Here is an 18,014-nt window from a genome sequence, read left to right as displayed (position 1 = left end):
AGGCGAGATCAGTTTGTAAGACATTCGAAGAACGTTCCAAGAATGTCTTGGTTTATAAGAGACTTTCGTTTGAAAGATGGGGGATATCACATTGGGAAACCCATAAGTTACAATGTGTTTACTTTGACGCATATATTGCGGGGAACCCAAATGCTATTTTACGCAACGGGTTAAGAAATTATTTTGACTCAATGTATCCGAATATAGGACTTCATGATTTAGAAAAAGCGGCTAACATGCAACATAAAGAAGCATGCTATGCTTACGGGTTAGTAATGTTCGCTTCTCACCAAAGTGAGAAAAAGAACATCGGGCTACAGCTATTAAACAAAACGTTCCCACAAGTGACGGAGTCGGTAATTGGGGTAAGAAATGAGGTTTTTAGATTATTACGAGACTGTTGGTCATTACGTAACCATCGTCCCTTTGATGATGTTACAACACGCTGTCTTATCAACGGCCATAACGGTTATGTTCCACAAGACCAAGGGTGGAAAGTAGTCCTAGTAAAACCAGAATGCATGACTTGTTTCTGGACGTATGAATTACGTGTCTTTATTGCCTTTGCTGAACGACTTGTGTACTAGCTAGAATTATCTTCAAAACTATCTTGTATCAAAGTTATTGTGTGCTATATTTCATGCTTTATGTAAAATAAGCGGTATTGTAAGTTTGTAAAATATTGTATAAAAGTTTGAACGCGAAATATTATTATAATTAGTTTTTCATATAGAATTGTAGTAGTTGAATTGTATATTAGCTACTAAGTATGAACTTAGCGGGTAGGTACTACCCGAATTTAAACTTATAAAACGCTAATATGAAGAAAAATCTTTTATAAATGAGTTCATATTATGCTACGAAATACTATTAACTACTCTTAATATTCTGTATGATTAACTTGTTCCATTTGACTATTTTGAAGGAAATGGCACTGACTACTCGACACACCGTGAATATGAATGAAGAGGAATTCCGTACTTTTCTAGCTTCAAACATAGCCGCAGTACAGGCTGCGCTACATACCAACAATAACCTTGGATCTAGCAGTACAGGAAATCGTGTAGGATGCACCTACAAAGAATTCACTGCCTGCAAACCTTTGGAATTTGATGGAATCGAAGGACCGATCGGATTGAAACGGTGGACCGATAAGGTCGAGTCGGTGTTTGCCATAAGTAAGTGTACTGAAGAGGATAAAGTGAAGTACGCTACGCATACCTTCACAGGTTCTGCGTTAACATGGTGGAATACCTATCTAGAGCAAGTGGGACAAGATGATGCGTACGCACTACCGTGGTCAGCATTCAAGCACTTGATGAACGAGAAGTACCGTCCCAGAACCGAGGTCAATAAGCTCAAGATAGAACTTAGAGGGTTACGAACCCAAGGATTTGATATTACCACGTACGAAAGACGATTCACAGAATTGTGCCTATTGTTTCCGGGAGCGTTCGAAGATGAGGAAGAGAAGATCGACGCGTTTGTGAAAGGATTACCGAAAAGAATCCAAGAAGATATAAGTTCACACGAGCCCGCCTCCATACAACAGGCATGTAGAATGGCTCACAAACTAGTGAACCAGATTGAGGAAAGAATTAAAGAACAGACGGCTAAAGAGGCCAATGTGAAGCAAGTCAAAAGAAAGTGGGAGGAAAACGGTGATAAGAATCACCAATACAACAACAACAATTACAATAATAATTGCAACAATTATCCCAACAATCGCAACATCAATCGCAACTACAACAAACGGCCCAACAACAACAACAACAACAACAACAACAACAACAACAACAACAACAACAACAACAACAACAACAACAACAACAACAACTACAACAATCCTCCCAACAACAATAACAACTGCAACAACAACAACAACAATCAGAAGCAGCTATGCCAAAGGTGTGAAAAGTATCACTCGGGGTTCTGCACCAAATTTTACAAAAAGTGTAAAAGAAATGGTCATAGCGCGGCGAAGTTTGAGGTCTACGGACCAGGGGTTAACAGAACGAAAGGAACAAATGGTGTCGGAACGAGTAATGGCGGAGCAAGTAGTGTCGGAGCAAGTTATGCCAATGTAGTTTGTTATAAATGTGGAAAATCGGGCCACATTATTAGAAATTGCCCGAACCAGGAGAACACGAATGGACAAGGCCGCGGAAGAGTTTTCAATATTAATGCGGCAGAGGCACAGGAAGACCCGGAGCTTGTTACGGGTACGTTTCTTATTGACAATAAATCTGCTTACGTTTTATTTGATTCGGGTGCGGATAGAAGCTATATGAGTAGAGATTTTTGTGCTAAATTAAGTTGTCCATTGACGCCGTTGGATAGTAAATTTTTACTCGAATTAGCAAACGGTAAATTAATTTCAGCAGATAATATATGCCGGAATCGAGAAATTAAACTGGGTAGCGAAATATTTAAGATTGATTTGATCCAGTAGAGTTAGGGAGTTTTGATGTAATAGTTGGCATGGACTGGCTGAAGAAGGTGAAAGCAGAGATCGTATGTTATAAAAATGCAATTCGTATTGTACGAGAAGAAGGAGAACCCTTAATGGTGTACGGAAAAAAGGGCAACATGAAGCTACATCTTATTAGTAATTTGAAGGCACAATAACTAATAAGAAAAGGTTGCTATGCTGTTCTAGCACACGTCGAGAAAGTACAAACTGAAGAAAAGAGCATCAATGATGTTCCCGTTGCAAAAGAATTTCCCGATGTATTTCCGAAAGAATTACCGGGACTACCTCCACATCGATCTGTTTAATTTCAAATAGATCTTGTATCAGGAGCTGCACCAATAGCTCGTGCTCCTTATAGACTCGCACCCAGCGAGATGAAAGAACTGCAAAGCCAACTGCAAGAACTATTAGAATGTGGTTTCATTCGACCAAGCACATCACCATGGGGAGCTCCTGTTTTGTTTGTCAAGAAGAAGGATGGTACATTTAGGTTGTGTATGGACTACAGAGAGTTGAACAAACTTACCATCAAAAACCGTTATCCACTGCCGAGAATTGACGACTTATTTGATCAACTACAAGGCTCGTCGGTTTATTCGAAGATCGATTTACGTTCTGGATATCATCAAATGCGAGTAAAGGAGGATGATATTCCAAAAACTGCTTTTAGGACGCGTTATGGTCATTACGAGTTTATGGTTATGCTGTTTGGATTGACTAACGCACCAGCTGTGTTCATGGACCTTATGAACTGAGTGTGTGGGCCTTATCTTGACAAGTTTGTCATTGTTTTCATCGATGACATACTTATTTACTCAAAGAATGATCAAGAGCACGAAGAACATTTGAGAAAAGTGCTAGAAGTATTGAGGAAAGAAAAACTGTACGCTAAGTTTTCAAAGTGTACATTTTGGTTGGAAGAAGTTCAATTCCTCGGTCACATAGTGAACAAAGAAGGTATCCAGGTGGACCCGGCAAAGATCGAAACCGTTGAAAAGTGGGAAACCCCAAAAACTCCGAAGCATATACGTCAATTTTTAGGATTGGCTGGTTACTACAGAAGATTCATCCAAGATTTCTCCAAAATAGCAAAACCCTTGACTGCATTAACGCATAAAGGGAAGAAATTTGTATGGAAGGATGAACAAGAGGAGGTGTTTCAATTATTGAAGAAAAAGCTAACTACGGAACCTATATTGTCATTGCCTGAAGGGAATGATGATTTCGTGATTTATTGTGACGCATCAAAGCAAGGTCTCGGTTGTGTATTAATGCAACGAACGAAGGTGATTGCTTATGCGTCTAGACAATTGAAGATTCACGAGCAAAATTATACGACGCATGATTTGGAATTAGGCGCGGTTGTTTTTGCATTAAAGACTTGGAGGCACTACTTATATGGGGTCAAAAGTATTATATATACCGACCACAAAAGTCTTCAACACATATTTAATCAGAAACAACTGAATATGAGGCAGCGTAGGTGGATTGAAATGTTGAATGATTACGACTTTGAGATTCGTTACCACCCAGGGAAGGCAAATGTGGTAGCCGACGCCTTGAGCAGAAAGGACAGAGAACCCATTCGAGTAAAATCTAGGAATATAATAATTCACACTAACCTTACTACTCAAATAAAGGAGGCACAACAAGGAGTTTTAAAAGAGGGAAATTTAAAGGATGAAATACCCAAAGGATCGGAGAAGCATCTTAATATTCGGGAAGACGGAACCCGGTATAGGGCTGAAAGAATTTGGGTACCAAAATTTGGAGATATGAGAGAAATGGTACTTAGAGAAGCTCATAAAACCCGATACTCAATACATCCTGGAACGGGGAAGATGTACAAGGATCTTAAGAAACATTTTTGGTGGCCAGGTATGAAAGCCGATATTGCTAAATATGTAGGAGAATGTTTGACGTGTTCTAAGGTCAAAGCTGAACATCAGAAACCATCAGGTCTACTACAACAACCTAAAATCCCGGAATGGAAATGGGAAAACATTACCATGGATTTCATTACTAAATTGCCAAGGACTGCAAGTGGTTATGATACTATTTGGGTAATAGTTGATCGTCTCACCAAGTCAGCATACTTCCTGCCAATAAGAGAAGATGACAAGATGGAGAAGTTAGCACGACTGTATTTGAAGGAAGTCATCTCCAGACATGGAATACCAATCTCTATTATCTCTGATAGGGATGGCAGATTTATTTCAAGATTCTGGCAGACATTACAGCAAGCATTGGGAACTCGTCTAGACATGAATATTGCCTATCATCCACAAACTGATGGGCAGAGCGAAAGGACAATACAAACGCTTGAAGACATGCTACGAGCTTGTGTTATTGATTTCGAAAACAGTTGGGATCGACATCTACCGTTAGCAGAATTTTCCTACAACAACAGCTACCATTCAAGCATTGAGATTGTGCAGTTTGAAGCACTTTATGGTAGAAAGTGCAGGTCTCCGATTTGTTGGAGTGAAGTGGGGGATAGACAGATTACGGGTCCGGAGATAATACAAGAAACTACCGAGAAAATCATCCAAATTCAACAAAGATTGAAAACCGCCCAGAGTCGACTAAAGAGCTACGCGGACAGTAAAAGAAAAGATATAGAGTTTGAAATTGGAGAAATGGTCATGCTTAAGGTTTCACCTTGGAAAGGCATTGTTCGATTTGGTAAACGGGGGAAACTAAATCCAAGGTACATTGGACCATTCAAGATTATAGATCGTGTCGGACCAGTAGCTTACCAACTGGAGCTACCTCAACAACTCGCGGCTGTACATAACATTTTCCACATCTCAAATTTGAAGAAATGTTTTGCTAAAGAAGATCTCACTATTCCGTTGGACGAAATCCAAATCAATGAAAAACTTCAATTCATTGAAGAACCCGTCGAAATAATGGATCGTGAGGTTAAGAGACTTAAACAAAACAAGATACCGATTGTTAAGGTTCGATGGAATGCTCGTAGAGGACCCGAGTTCACCTGGGAGCGTGAAAATCAGATGAAGAAGAAATATCCGCATTTATTTCCAGAAGATACGTCAACACCTCCAACTGCTTAAAATTTCGGGACGAAATTTATTTAACGGGTAGGTACTGTAGTGACCCGAACTTTTCCATGTTTATATATATATTAAATGAAATTGTTATTTACATGATTAAGTGTTTCCAACATGTCAATCAATCAAACTTGTTAAGACTTGATTAATTGAAATAGGTTTCATATAGACAATTGACCACCCAAGTTGACCGGTGATTCACGAATGTTAAAACTTGTAAAAACTATACGATGACATATATATGGTTATATATATAGTTAACATGATTTTATTATAAGTATGTATCTCATTAGGTATTATAACAATGAGTTATATACATAAAAATGAGACTATTAATTTAAGAAACTCGAAAATGATATATATAACGATTATCGTTATAACAACGTCTTACTAGGTACATATGAATCATATTAAGATATTGATACACTTGGTTAATTATATTAAATGATAAGTAAATATATTATTAAGTGTATTAACAATGAAATACATATGTAAAAATAAGACTACTAACTTAATGATTTCGAAACGAGACATATATGTAACGATTATCGTTGTAACGACATTTAACTGTATATATATCATACTAAGATATATTATATATCATAATATCATGATAATATAACAATTTAACATCTCATTTGTTATAATAAAAAATGGGTTAACAACATTCAACAAGATCGTTAACCTAAAGGTTTCAAAACAACATTTACAAGTAACGACCAACGATGACTTAACGACTCAGTTAAAATGTATATACATGTAGTGTTTTAATATGTATTCATACACTTTTGAAAGACTTCAAGACACTTATCAAAATAATTCTACTTAACAAAAATGCTTACAATTACATCCTCGTTTAGTTTCATCAACAATTCTACTCGTATGCACCCGTATTCGTACTCGTACAATACACAGCTTTTAGATGTATGTACTATTGGTATATACACTCCAATGATCCGCTATTAGCAGCCCATGTGAGTCACCTAACACATGTGGGAACCATCATTTGGCAACTACCATGAAATATCTCATAAAATTACAAAAATATGAGTAATCATTCATGACTTATTTACATGAAATCAAAATTACATATCCTTTATATCTAATCCATACACCAACGACCAAAAACACCTACAAACACTTTCATTCTTCAATTTTCTTCATCTAATTGATCTCTCTCAAGTTCTATCTTCAAGTTCTAATTGTTCTTCATAAATTCCAAAAGTTCTAGTTTCATAAAATCAAGAATACTTCCAAGATTGCAAGTTTACTTCCAAGTTTTCTAAATCCATTCCAAGTAATCATCCAAGATCAAGAAACCTTTGTTACTTACAGTAGGTTATCTTTCTAATACAAGGTAATAATCATATTCAAACTTTAATTCAATTTCTATAACTATAACAATCTTATTTCGAGTGGAAATCTTACTTGAAATTGTTTTCGTGTCATGATTCTGCTTCAAGAACTTTCAAGCCATTCAAGGATCCTTTGAAGCTAGATCTATTTTTCTCATTTCCAGTAGGTTTATCCAAGGGAATTGAGGTAGTAATGATGTTCATAACATCATTCGATTCATACATATAAAGCTATCTTATTCGAAGGTTTAAACTTGTAATCACTAGAACATAGTTTAGTTAATTCTAAACTTGTTCGCAAATAAAAGTTAATACTTCTAACTTGACTTTTAAAATAAACTAAACACATGTTCTATATCTATATGATATGCTAACTTAATGATTTAAAACCTGGAAACACGAAAAACACCGTAAAATCGGATTTACGCCGTCGTAGAAACACCGCGGGCTGTTTTTTAAAAACTATGATAAACTTTGATTTAAAAGTTGTTATTCTGAGAAAATGATTTTTATTATGAACATGAAACTATATCCAAAAATTATGGTTAAACTCAAAGTGGAAGTATGTTTTCTAAAATGGTCATCTAGACGTCGTTCTTTCGACTGAAATGACTACCTTTACAAAAACGACTTGTAACTTATTTTTCTGACTATAAACCTATACTTTTTCTGTTTAGATTCATAAAATAGAGTTCAATATGAAACCATAGCAATTTGATTCACTCAAAACGGATTTAAAATGAAGAAGTTATGGGTAAAACAAGATTCGATAATTTTTCTCATTTTAGCTACGTGAAAATTGGTAACAAATCTATTCCAACCATAACTTAATCAACTTGTATTGTATATTATGTAATCTTGAGATACCATAGACACGTATACAATGTTTCGACCTATCATGTCGACACTTCTATATATATTTCGGAACAACTATAGACACTCTATATGTGAATGTTGGAGTTAGCTATACAGGGTTGAGGTTGATTCCAAAATATATATAGTTTGAGTTGTGATCAATACTGAGATACGTATACACTGGGTCGTGGATTGATTCAAGATAATATTTATCGATTTATTTCTGTACATCTAACTGTGGACAACTATTTGTAGGTTACTAACGAGGACAGCTGACTTAATAAACTTAAAACATCAAAATATATTAAAAGTGTTGTAAATATATTTTGAACATACTTTGATATATATGTATATATTGTTATAGGTTCGTGAATCAACCAGTGGCCAAGTCTTACTTCCCAACGAAGTAAAAAATCTGAGAAAGTGAGTTATAGTCCCACTTTTAAAATCTAATATTTTTGGGATGAGAATACATGCAGGTTTTATAAATGATTTACAAAATAGACACAAGTACGTGAAACTACATTCTATGGTTGAATTATCGAAATCGAATATGCCCTTTTTTATTAAGTCTGGTAATCTAAGAATTAGGGAACAGACACCCTAATTGACGCGAATCCTAAAGATAGATCTATTGGGCCTAACAAACCCCATCCAAAGTACCGGATGCTTTAGTACTTCGAAATTTATATCATATCCGAAGGGTGTCCTGAAATGATGGGGATATTCTTATATATGCATCTTGTTAATGTCAGTTACCAGGTGTTCACCATATGAATGATTTTTATCTCTATGTATGGGATGTGTATTGAAATATGAAATCTTGTGGTCTATTGTTACGATTTGATATATATAGGTTAAACCTATAACTCACCAACATTTTTGTTGACGTTTAAAGCATGTTTATTCTCAGGTGAATACTGAGAGCTTCCGCTGTTGCATACTAAAATAAGGACAAGATTTTGAGTCCATGTTTGTATGATATTGTGTAAAAACTGCATTCAAGAAACTGATTTCGATGTAACATATTTGTATTGTAAACCATTATGTAATGGTCGTGTGTAAACAGGATATTTTAGATTATCATTATTTGATAATCTACGTAAAGCTTTTTAAACCTTTATTTATGAAATAAAGGTTATGGTTTGTTTTAAAAATGAATGCAGTCTTTGAAAAATGTCTCATATAGAGGTCAAAACCTCGCAACGAAATCAATTAATATGGAACGTTTTTAATCAATAAGAACGGGACTTTTCATTAGGTTTATATCCTGAGTTGACTGATGATACTGATTTACAGTACCATTTGATGGGTTGCAGAGTTTTTGGTGAGGAAGCTTTTAGTGAAAGTCTTTATTGGCCAACGGTGGCAAATCCAGGGGTTGGTGCTTTTAGTTCTAGTCGAAGTATTCAATCAAATCTTCGATGTCCTGAGGACCGGATTACTTTTAAGATGATTGCTAGCATGTTTATGGCCCGTAAAAACACAAACAAGATTCAGCGAAGAGACCTTTGGATTCTTCAACAGATTAAAGCAAGAGAGTCAATTGATGTTCCGTGTATGTTGGGGGCTTGGTTTCAAGAAATTGGTACCGATAACCATCCTGAGCGCCCGTTGTTGGGGGGTCATTTAGTGACAAGGTTGGCTAGGGCATTTTCAGTCCCTACTGATAGGTGCACTGTGTCGGGGGCTGAAGCGATGCCCACGAATATTTTGTTTTTCTCGAAAGCTGAGTTTATTCGTCGAGGTCCATTAGGATGGGTTTTGGTGGATGATGAACAGCAACAACCGGGTCAAGGTCAGGGTCAAGGTCAAGGTCGAGAACGTGGTGCTAGTAGGTCCACGTATGAAGCGGGGAGTTCAAGTGCGAATGTTCAGGGAACATGGACTCCTGATGAGGAGACTTTTAATTCATTGGTTAATAGTGTTGACGGGTTGCATCTTGAGTATAGATATAGTAGATCAGTTTATGATGCTCAGGTTGAGCACAATCAGCGGATGTACGATGAGCAGCGCCGTCATAATGAGGAATTGATGACTTGGCACCAGGGTAATTATGGGTCGCTTAACACGACGTTGGGTCAGGTTCGCACGGAGGTTGGTAATTTGGGCGAACGTGTTAATAGGATTGAGTATGATGTTAGGGGGATTTGGGCCCATAATCAGTGGGAGGTCCATCAGAGGCAGATTCAGCGGCAGATGCGTCAGATGCCGGAAGCATACGTTCCGACGCGCGCTACCATTCCGGATTATACAGCCGTGACTCCTCCGAGACCGGATCCGTACTACGACCCTTATCAGGCGTGCCAGGATACTTATGGCGTGAATTGGGACCCGATGAGAGATTTTTGGCCGGGAATCGATTGATTTATTGCACGTATTGTTGTTGTATTTGTTTAAACTATTTCTGTTTCGATTGGGTTGTACTTGAATAATTTTATTTTTCGTATTATGTACTTTGAGACCTTATTAAGGGGCAAGGCGTTTCGGTACCGGGTGGTACTACCTTGTCCCATTTATGTAGTTTGTGTGTTTTTCTTTTTCTTAGGTGTGTTGGTGAAACGGTTTTTCAAGTCTGGCATTAAGTTCAGCAAAACTACTTGAATGATGATATTGGTGTGAGGATCGGGAATGGACGATGTTCTTATGCTGGCAGTCAGTTCAGCTCCATCTGTCACTGTCATTCCATGATCAGTGGTTAAGCTCGATAAGTTTTTATTTTTCTTACCCTTTCGATTTTAATCCATTTTTGATCTCAAGTAATGGGGACATTACTTGATCTCAAGTGTGGGGTGGGGGATGTAAAATCTCTCGGGTTGGTTGTTAATATAATCATCATTATTTTGGTTTAGATATCTAAAAGACTTGACGTTTCACGGGGTTTTGGTCGTAAAAAAAAAATTGAAAAATTTAGGGGAAAATAAAAAAAAAAATGAAAAATTAGTTAGCGAAAAAGAAAAAAAATAGAAAAATAGTTAAAAATTCGACCAAAACCCTTGTTTAAGATTTGGCTTGGTATTTTTATTTTGTGAATTTGGAGAAGCCGAAAGTGTTCCACATGTTCATTTCCATTGAACATGAAATCCTACTAGTTCAAAGAACTCAATAGTAGGTCACCTGTACCAAAACGGGTGTAAACCGTGAGAGAGCGGTGATTGCATAGCGTGATTGTGACCGAATCACGTGCCAGATCAAAAACTTTTGGTTACTTGGTATAGCATACTTCCGAAACTATATCATTTTATTATTGCATCATTTAAATGATGTGATACTGTAGGAAGAGGAGCCTTGAGCTTCACCAGTGTTGTCCTTTTTAGGAGCAATAGCTACGTGCTTGTGTTTGCTTAGATAACACAACCCATAGCCAAAAGCTATGGAACCCGAAGGTTTTCGGGATTTATCGGGAGTAAAGTCTTCTGAAAGTTGTTTCAAAACCAGTGTCAATTGAAACAGATTGGCACTTCCGAGTGACTCAGATCCACTCATTAAGGAAGTAAAGTCTTTCGACCGTTCTACTTGGTACGTATACCTCTTAAGCGTGCCATTTCATTACCCATCATTTTACGATGAGGTACTGTTAGAGGAGAAAGTCTTGAACTTTCAAAATATGTTCATTATTTTGAATGTGAAATCCCACATGAGCATAACAGTTCATACGTAGGTCACTTGTACAAAAACGGGTGTCAACCGTATGAACGGTGATTGGATCGTGTGGTCAAAACCGGGCCATGCGCTAGATCAAAAACTTAAACAGGGCGGTCTTCATTGTTTCTCCTAACAAGGACAATGATGCGCCCGACCACCTAACATAACCACATAGGATGTATCCATTCCATCCTTAAGGGAGTCAAGTCTCCCGAACGACACACTTGCTGATTCATTTCAGAAGTTGTAGTCCAGACCAGTTGTAGGGTGACGAAAAGTCTTGAAAAGTCATTGCTAAAATCGACTGGAAATCTATCAGGCCTCAACGTCAAACAGGGAAACTGGTAGTCAAAGCTTATCTCAATGAGGGAGATTTTCTAGCCAAATGGGTAGCGCACCATGATACACAAAATGTCAGTGATTGATCAGATTCCCAGTGGATAACCTCCGGAAAGGTAAAATATCAGCTTTTAAGCCTGATGAACTTCAATCTTTATGATTGACTTAACGGATTAGATGATTACCTCATAATTGTCGATGATATCCGAACGTAATGTGTATCCTCCTAAGCACATTATTTTCTACCGACATTTCGCGATGTTAGGTACTGTGGGAGGCTGTTGACCAATTGCGGGGTAGCCCGTACGTTCTCTTGGCACAAATGTTCGATTGTTATATCTCTGGTGCTCGGTTCCCACTTGATTCCCGGTTCCATTGAAGACTTATGTTATGATTCGAGATTCTCTATTTCATCATTACGGTACGTTATCGAGATTATTTTGGTTACTATATTCATTCATATTGTTTGCGGTTGGGAAGTTACATCGGGGGAATGCAAGTGGGAACTATGGTTGTTATTTATTCAAAATCGTGCCCACGCTAGTTGCTTGTTTGGTTTCTTGTTCGTTTGGTTCTACATACATGTTTGAAGACATTATTATATGGTAGAAGATTATTATCGAGTTTATTTGCTTGAGGACAAGCAAAACTCTAGTGTGGGGTTGTTTGATATCGCATATTTTATACGCATTTTCCTTAGCGATATCGGGTACATTTTGGTCCTTTTGGATACGATTTGGAATTATTTCGGTGAAAGTTGTGAAAAGTTTGAGTTCCAAGACCAAGGAGGTTAATTTTGAAGTTATTTGATGGTTTTGGGTGATTTTCGATGTAAACGAGTGAAAGGGTTTGGTCCGATTCGAGTTTTGGTGTTTGTATTAAGTTTTTCAGCTCATTTCAGCAAAAATGACATGGAGCGCCGCTCCAAAACATGGCGCGCCGCGCCATTCCACATAAAATACAGTTCGAGCGTTTTAAAAAGGCAGATTTCAGCTCACCAGTTAAATGGCGCGCCGCGCGAGGAAATGGCGCGCCGCGCAAGTAAGGGCGCGCCACGCAGGTTCTTAACCGGGTTCAGAATTGCACCTATTTAAAGCCCGAAAATTACCCTAATTTATCATTATCGTATCCAGACGAATTCCGGCAGCTTTTTGACGAACTTAGGTGATTTTTGGGGATTTCCAAGGTCATTCTAAGGTATCAATCATTCCGGAAACAAGTCTCGATTCGTTTTATCTTTCAGTATTCAATCCTTGATTAGGTTTATCTCTTGTCATAAATAATGAATTTCTCTATTACTTTATTTGTGATTTTTATTGTTGCCATGATTATTGGCTAAGTTCTTTAATGTTTGTCTAGATTTAATAACCTATGTATTGGATGCTACTTATCAGTTGTTTGATTAATTTATGATGATTTGATGTTTGAATTAAAGAACCATTCTTATTGAAGCTAGACTTTTCGATTCAATTGGTTGTGTACTTGTTTGATAGGACGAGAGTTCATTAATTTAGTGCATTAATTTACAATTGGTTTGTCTTAATTGATTGTTTGCTTACTCGGAGACGAGAGTAAATTGAATTCAAAAGGCTAGACGAAATAGGGGTGAATTATGCGCAACGAGAGTTGGTGTGATTGTGATTTGAGTCTTCATCTCAGTTGAACTGTTTAGTCACAATTAGGAGGTCTTAGGCTACGGGGAATTCCGTGTCGTGTAATCTTAATTGAAGTGTTTGCGCTGGGGAATTCCAGGTGAACCGACTAGATAATTCACATAAGTTAGATAATAACTGGGGCTTAATCTAAATGCATCCAATACTAGGAGAAAAAGGTCTAGACTGTGATGACCCGAAAATTTCCGACCAAATTTAAACTTAAATCTGTGTATGTTTACGACATGATAAGCAAAGTCTGTAATGTTGAATCTCAAAATTTCTGAAAATTATATTCATGTAGTCAATTACCCTTTGCCCGTGCTCGACGATTCACGAACAACTGAATGTACATAGATATGCAAATATATATATATTATAATCTGAAAAATATTAATAAAATACTATGCGATTTATTTGTTGAAATTAAAAATGTAAAATAGTTTATGATTTAAAAATAAAAACTTGTTAAGTAATAAAATTATGATTTTAGTCATAATTATTATTATTATTAATATTTTTTTATTATCATATTCATTAAAAATCCTTATTATTATGGTTATCATAAAAGTAAATACAATTTATTATTTTTATCAGTAACAATATTATTATTATCATTTTTGTAGTTGGTATTATCATTATTGTTATTTATATTAATAGTATAATTATTATTATTATTATTTATTATTAATATGAAATATAAAATAATTGCAAATGTATAATGGGAATCTGATAACATCACTATCAAATTTTTTCTTGTCTTTGATCTGATCACAAGCAGAGATTAATTCACAATGAAAACAAAATCCGTTAGCTTTCACTATCTGGTTAATATTTTCTTTTCTTCTTCCTGATTGAACTCTGTCGACACAATCCTAACTACAAAACAAATGCAATCGAATCTTCACTTCAATAAGAACAAAATCTGTTAGGAGTACATATCTACTTTTAATTGCTTTGTTTTTCTTTTTCCTGGCTCGAATATCTCTGTCGACACCACACATCACTTAATGTGATTCTTATTCTTTTGCTCTCACCTTTGTATCATCGACTGCTTATTTCTCTTGACCAAAGCAAAACCCTAAACCACCAAACCTCATTTTTTCTGTTTACACAAAACAACCGCCACATCTTCACCTTCTACGTTGTAAACCGCTACCATTACTATCGTGATCAACCATAGCCACCATCATTACCACTTCAAAAACGTAAGCCTTCACATTCATTATGTTTCTTTTTTTTCTTTTATTTCTGTTCTACTTCCTGTTTTGAATTAACAAACCCACTTTACTCCACCGTGTGTAACAAATAACCGCCACCCTCTTCCACTAATTACCACCACAAACCACCACCAAAATAGTCTATTCATCGAACTACAGCTGAGTTCTGCCTACCCTTTTGTTTTCTAGTTAATCACGATCAAAACATCCAGAAACCATCACTGTTACAGCTGGGTAGCTGCTTTCTTTTCAGATTCTGTCCGAAATCTAAGCACCACCTGACTACAGCTCCTGCTACGCAGCTACTGTTGCTACTCTATTTAAAATTCTGTTACAACGAACGAAGAGTGAAGATGAAGATGAATTGTTACTGTTTTGTTTTTCCTCTTCTTTCCTTCACAATAGCGATGTACAGCTGCAAATTCTCGTTCGTTTTTTTTTAAAAAAAACCATAGACAAAGATAGTGATATGGCACGTTGAGTTAATAATGTGCATGATAGCGATATAGGGGGGATATAAATATGAAAGACAGCTTGATATTTTCCCTTTTGCTCCATATTTCATGATGCCTTTTGAGTGGGATTGTCACACTTTCAAGTGGTAGGGTAAAGGAATTCACTTTTTGCAAAACCACATAGAAATTAAATTTTTTTTACTCGATGTAAATGTTATAGATGATGATTATGATAAACATCGATGAAAGAGATGATGGTTTAGCAAGAACCTATTTGATTATGATGGATACGTTTATAAAGAAAGAAAACAGGATGATGATTATGATGTTAGGAAAATAATGATCATGATAAGGGTTGGATTAAAATAATGATGATATTAGATAAAGATAAAGATGATGTTAAAATTGATGAAGATAATTCGTGGGTTTAAGAAAAGTTGGAAAGCAAACAGTTTCGTATAAGTAATTAGTCATGCGAGTTATCACAAGAATAGAGTAGCGGTCCAGTGGTTTGGTGTTGTCTTTGCTAAGCTAGAGGTCACGAGTTCAAAACCAGGGAGAGGCAGTTTTCTTTTATTTTTTTGAAGATAAACCCTCCTTATGAAAAGAAGAAGAAACAGTTAACGGTTTATATATATATAGATTAGGAATAAAATTAGAAATGAAACATTGGACCAGTGGTTAGGGATGTGGCTATTAGAGGAGATGTCGCGGGTTCGAGTCCGGGCAGTGGTGTTTTATTTTTAAAGCTTGTTTCGTCAAAGGTTGTACTCTTTTATTATTATTAATATTATTATTAAAATTATTATTATTATTATTATCATCATTAGATTATTATTATTATTATTATTAGTATTATTATTATTATTATTATTATTATTATTATTATTATTATTAAGTATTATTATCAAAATTATTGTTAATATTATTATAATTATATAAGTAAAGTAATTCTTTATTTTTACTATTACTATTACTATCATTATTAACTACTATTATTAATGTTATTAATAAAAGTATTATTATTATAGATATTATAGTTATTATCATTATTATTATAACAAATAGATATTTTGTATATAAAGATATACTTATTACGTATATTAGGTTACATTAATACTATATAATTTTTTATATAAAATATTACTACCTATAATTTTATATATAATTAATTTACATATAGTATAAATATATATTTTAACATAATTATATATATAAATATTAAGTATAATAATAATATTTGTTTACTATTATTATATGTGTTAATATTACTTGATAAATAATTGATATAGGTTCGTGAATCCGAGGTCAACCCCATACTTGTTCAATGCCGTTATATGTATTTTTACTACAAAATACAGTATGGTGAGTTCATTTGCTCCCTTTTTACTCATTACATTTTTGGGCTGAGAATACATGCAAATGCTTTATTAACTGTTTTACAATATTTATATGCGTGAGTTCATTTGATTCCCTTTTACTCTTTACATTTTTGGGACTGAGTATACATGCGCTACTTTTACAACTGCTTTATTAAATGCTTTTGAAATATATTTTGAACTGAGAATACATGAACTGCTTTTATAAATGTTTGACAAGATAGACACAAGCAAAACATTCCTCGAATGAATTATTATGCAGACAGAAGTTCTGCGGGTTATTATTGAATTATGTGGACATGATAATTGCCACCATTGAATTATGTGGACATGATAATTTCCACCATTGAATTATGTGAACATGATAATTGCCACCAGTTGATGTGAATATTATATATCGAGAGAATGATTTTATACACAGGTTATGTGTATGTTATTTTTGTGCACAAGATATGTGTACGGTTACTATGATTTATGAAAATGGTTTCGTACGCGAGAAAGATGTAATGTATTTAAAAGATATCGCATGTACATTACAGGTAGGTATAGGATTCGGGCCCATTTGTACTATGCAGGATTTAAATTTTGTGGTCTATCAAAATGATGAATTTTATTGTTTTAAGATAAACCTATGAACTCACCAACCTTTTGGTTGACACTTGAAAGCATGTTTATTCTCAGGTATGAAAGAAACATTCCGCTATGCATTTGCTCATTTTAAAGACATTATTTTGGAGTCGATCATCGCAATGGAACCAGATGTTGGTGACTTCATCCAGATGGATTAGGACGGGTCCTTTCAGTTGGTATCAGATCGGTGGTCTTAGCGAACTAGGTCTGTATTAGTGTGTCTGACTGAGAAGTCGTTAGGATACATTAGTGAGTCTGGACTTCGACCGTGTCTGCATGTCAAAAGTTTTGCTTATCATTTCGTGTCGAAAATTACCTGCTTATCATTCTTAGAGAATCACTTGCTTATCATCCTTAGTCTAGACACATCATATTGCATTGATTGCATGATTAGTGTATAGACAAAATTCATATTTTAGCATATCTGCTAATTCATATCTTAGAGTATCTGTTATTGTAAACTTTGCCTGTCATTTTCTGTAGATTCCTCCGTAACTTATGGGATTTTAGTATTATATATGCATATGTAAATTATGTATTGCAAGGTACTAATCTACATCCTATAATCTATTTCTTATCGAAAATCCTTCATCTGATCGTACGAGATGAATCCCTCAACCAGTTCGAGTCCCTTAGATTCCTATAGCTATTCCGATAGTTATTCCGACAGCTATTCCGATATGAATTTCCGCTCGAACTCCGAAAGCGGTGTCACCAGAATGAATAAATCAATCAGCTATCCCCAATTCATCTGATGAGTTCGTAGTCTACTTAATCAATGGAGACGTGCAGAAGGCGATCCGTTCCACTAATTGAATTCACCTCTTGATGAAGAACCTGAAGCACTTACCGGCGAACCTGTTCGTAACACCATTTTCACCCTCATTTCCCGAATATCTCGCCACGATTATATCATAACTCAGATTCTAAACCTTAT

This window comes from Rutidosis leptorrhynchoides, chromosome 7 (assembly GCF_046630445.1).
Source record: "Rutidosis leptorrhynchoides isolate AG116_Rl617_1_P2 chromosome 7, CSIRO_AGI_Rlap_v1, whole genome shotgun sequence".
Classification (NCBI taxonomy): domain Eukaryota; kingdom Viridiplantae; phylum Streptophyta; class Magnoliopsida; order Asterales; family Asteraceae; genus Rutidosis; species Rutidosis leptorrhynchoides.
The sequence above is the reverse complement of the archived record's forward strand: the minus strand, read 5'-3'. Positions refer to the sequence as shown.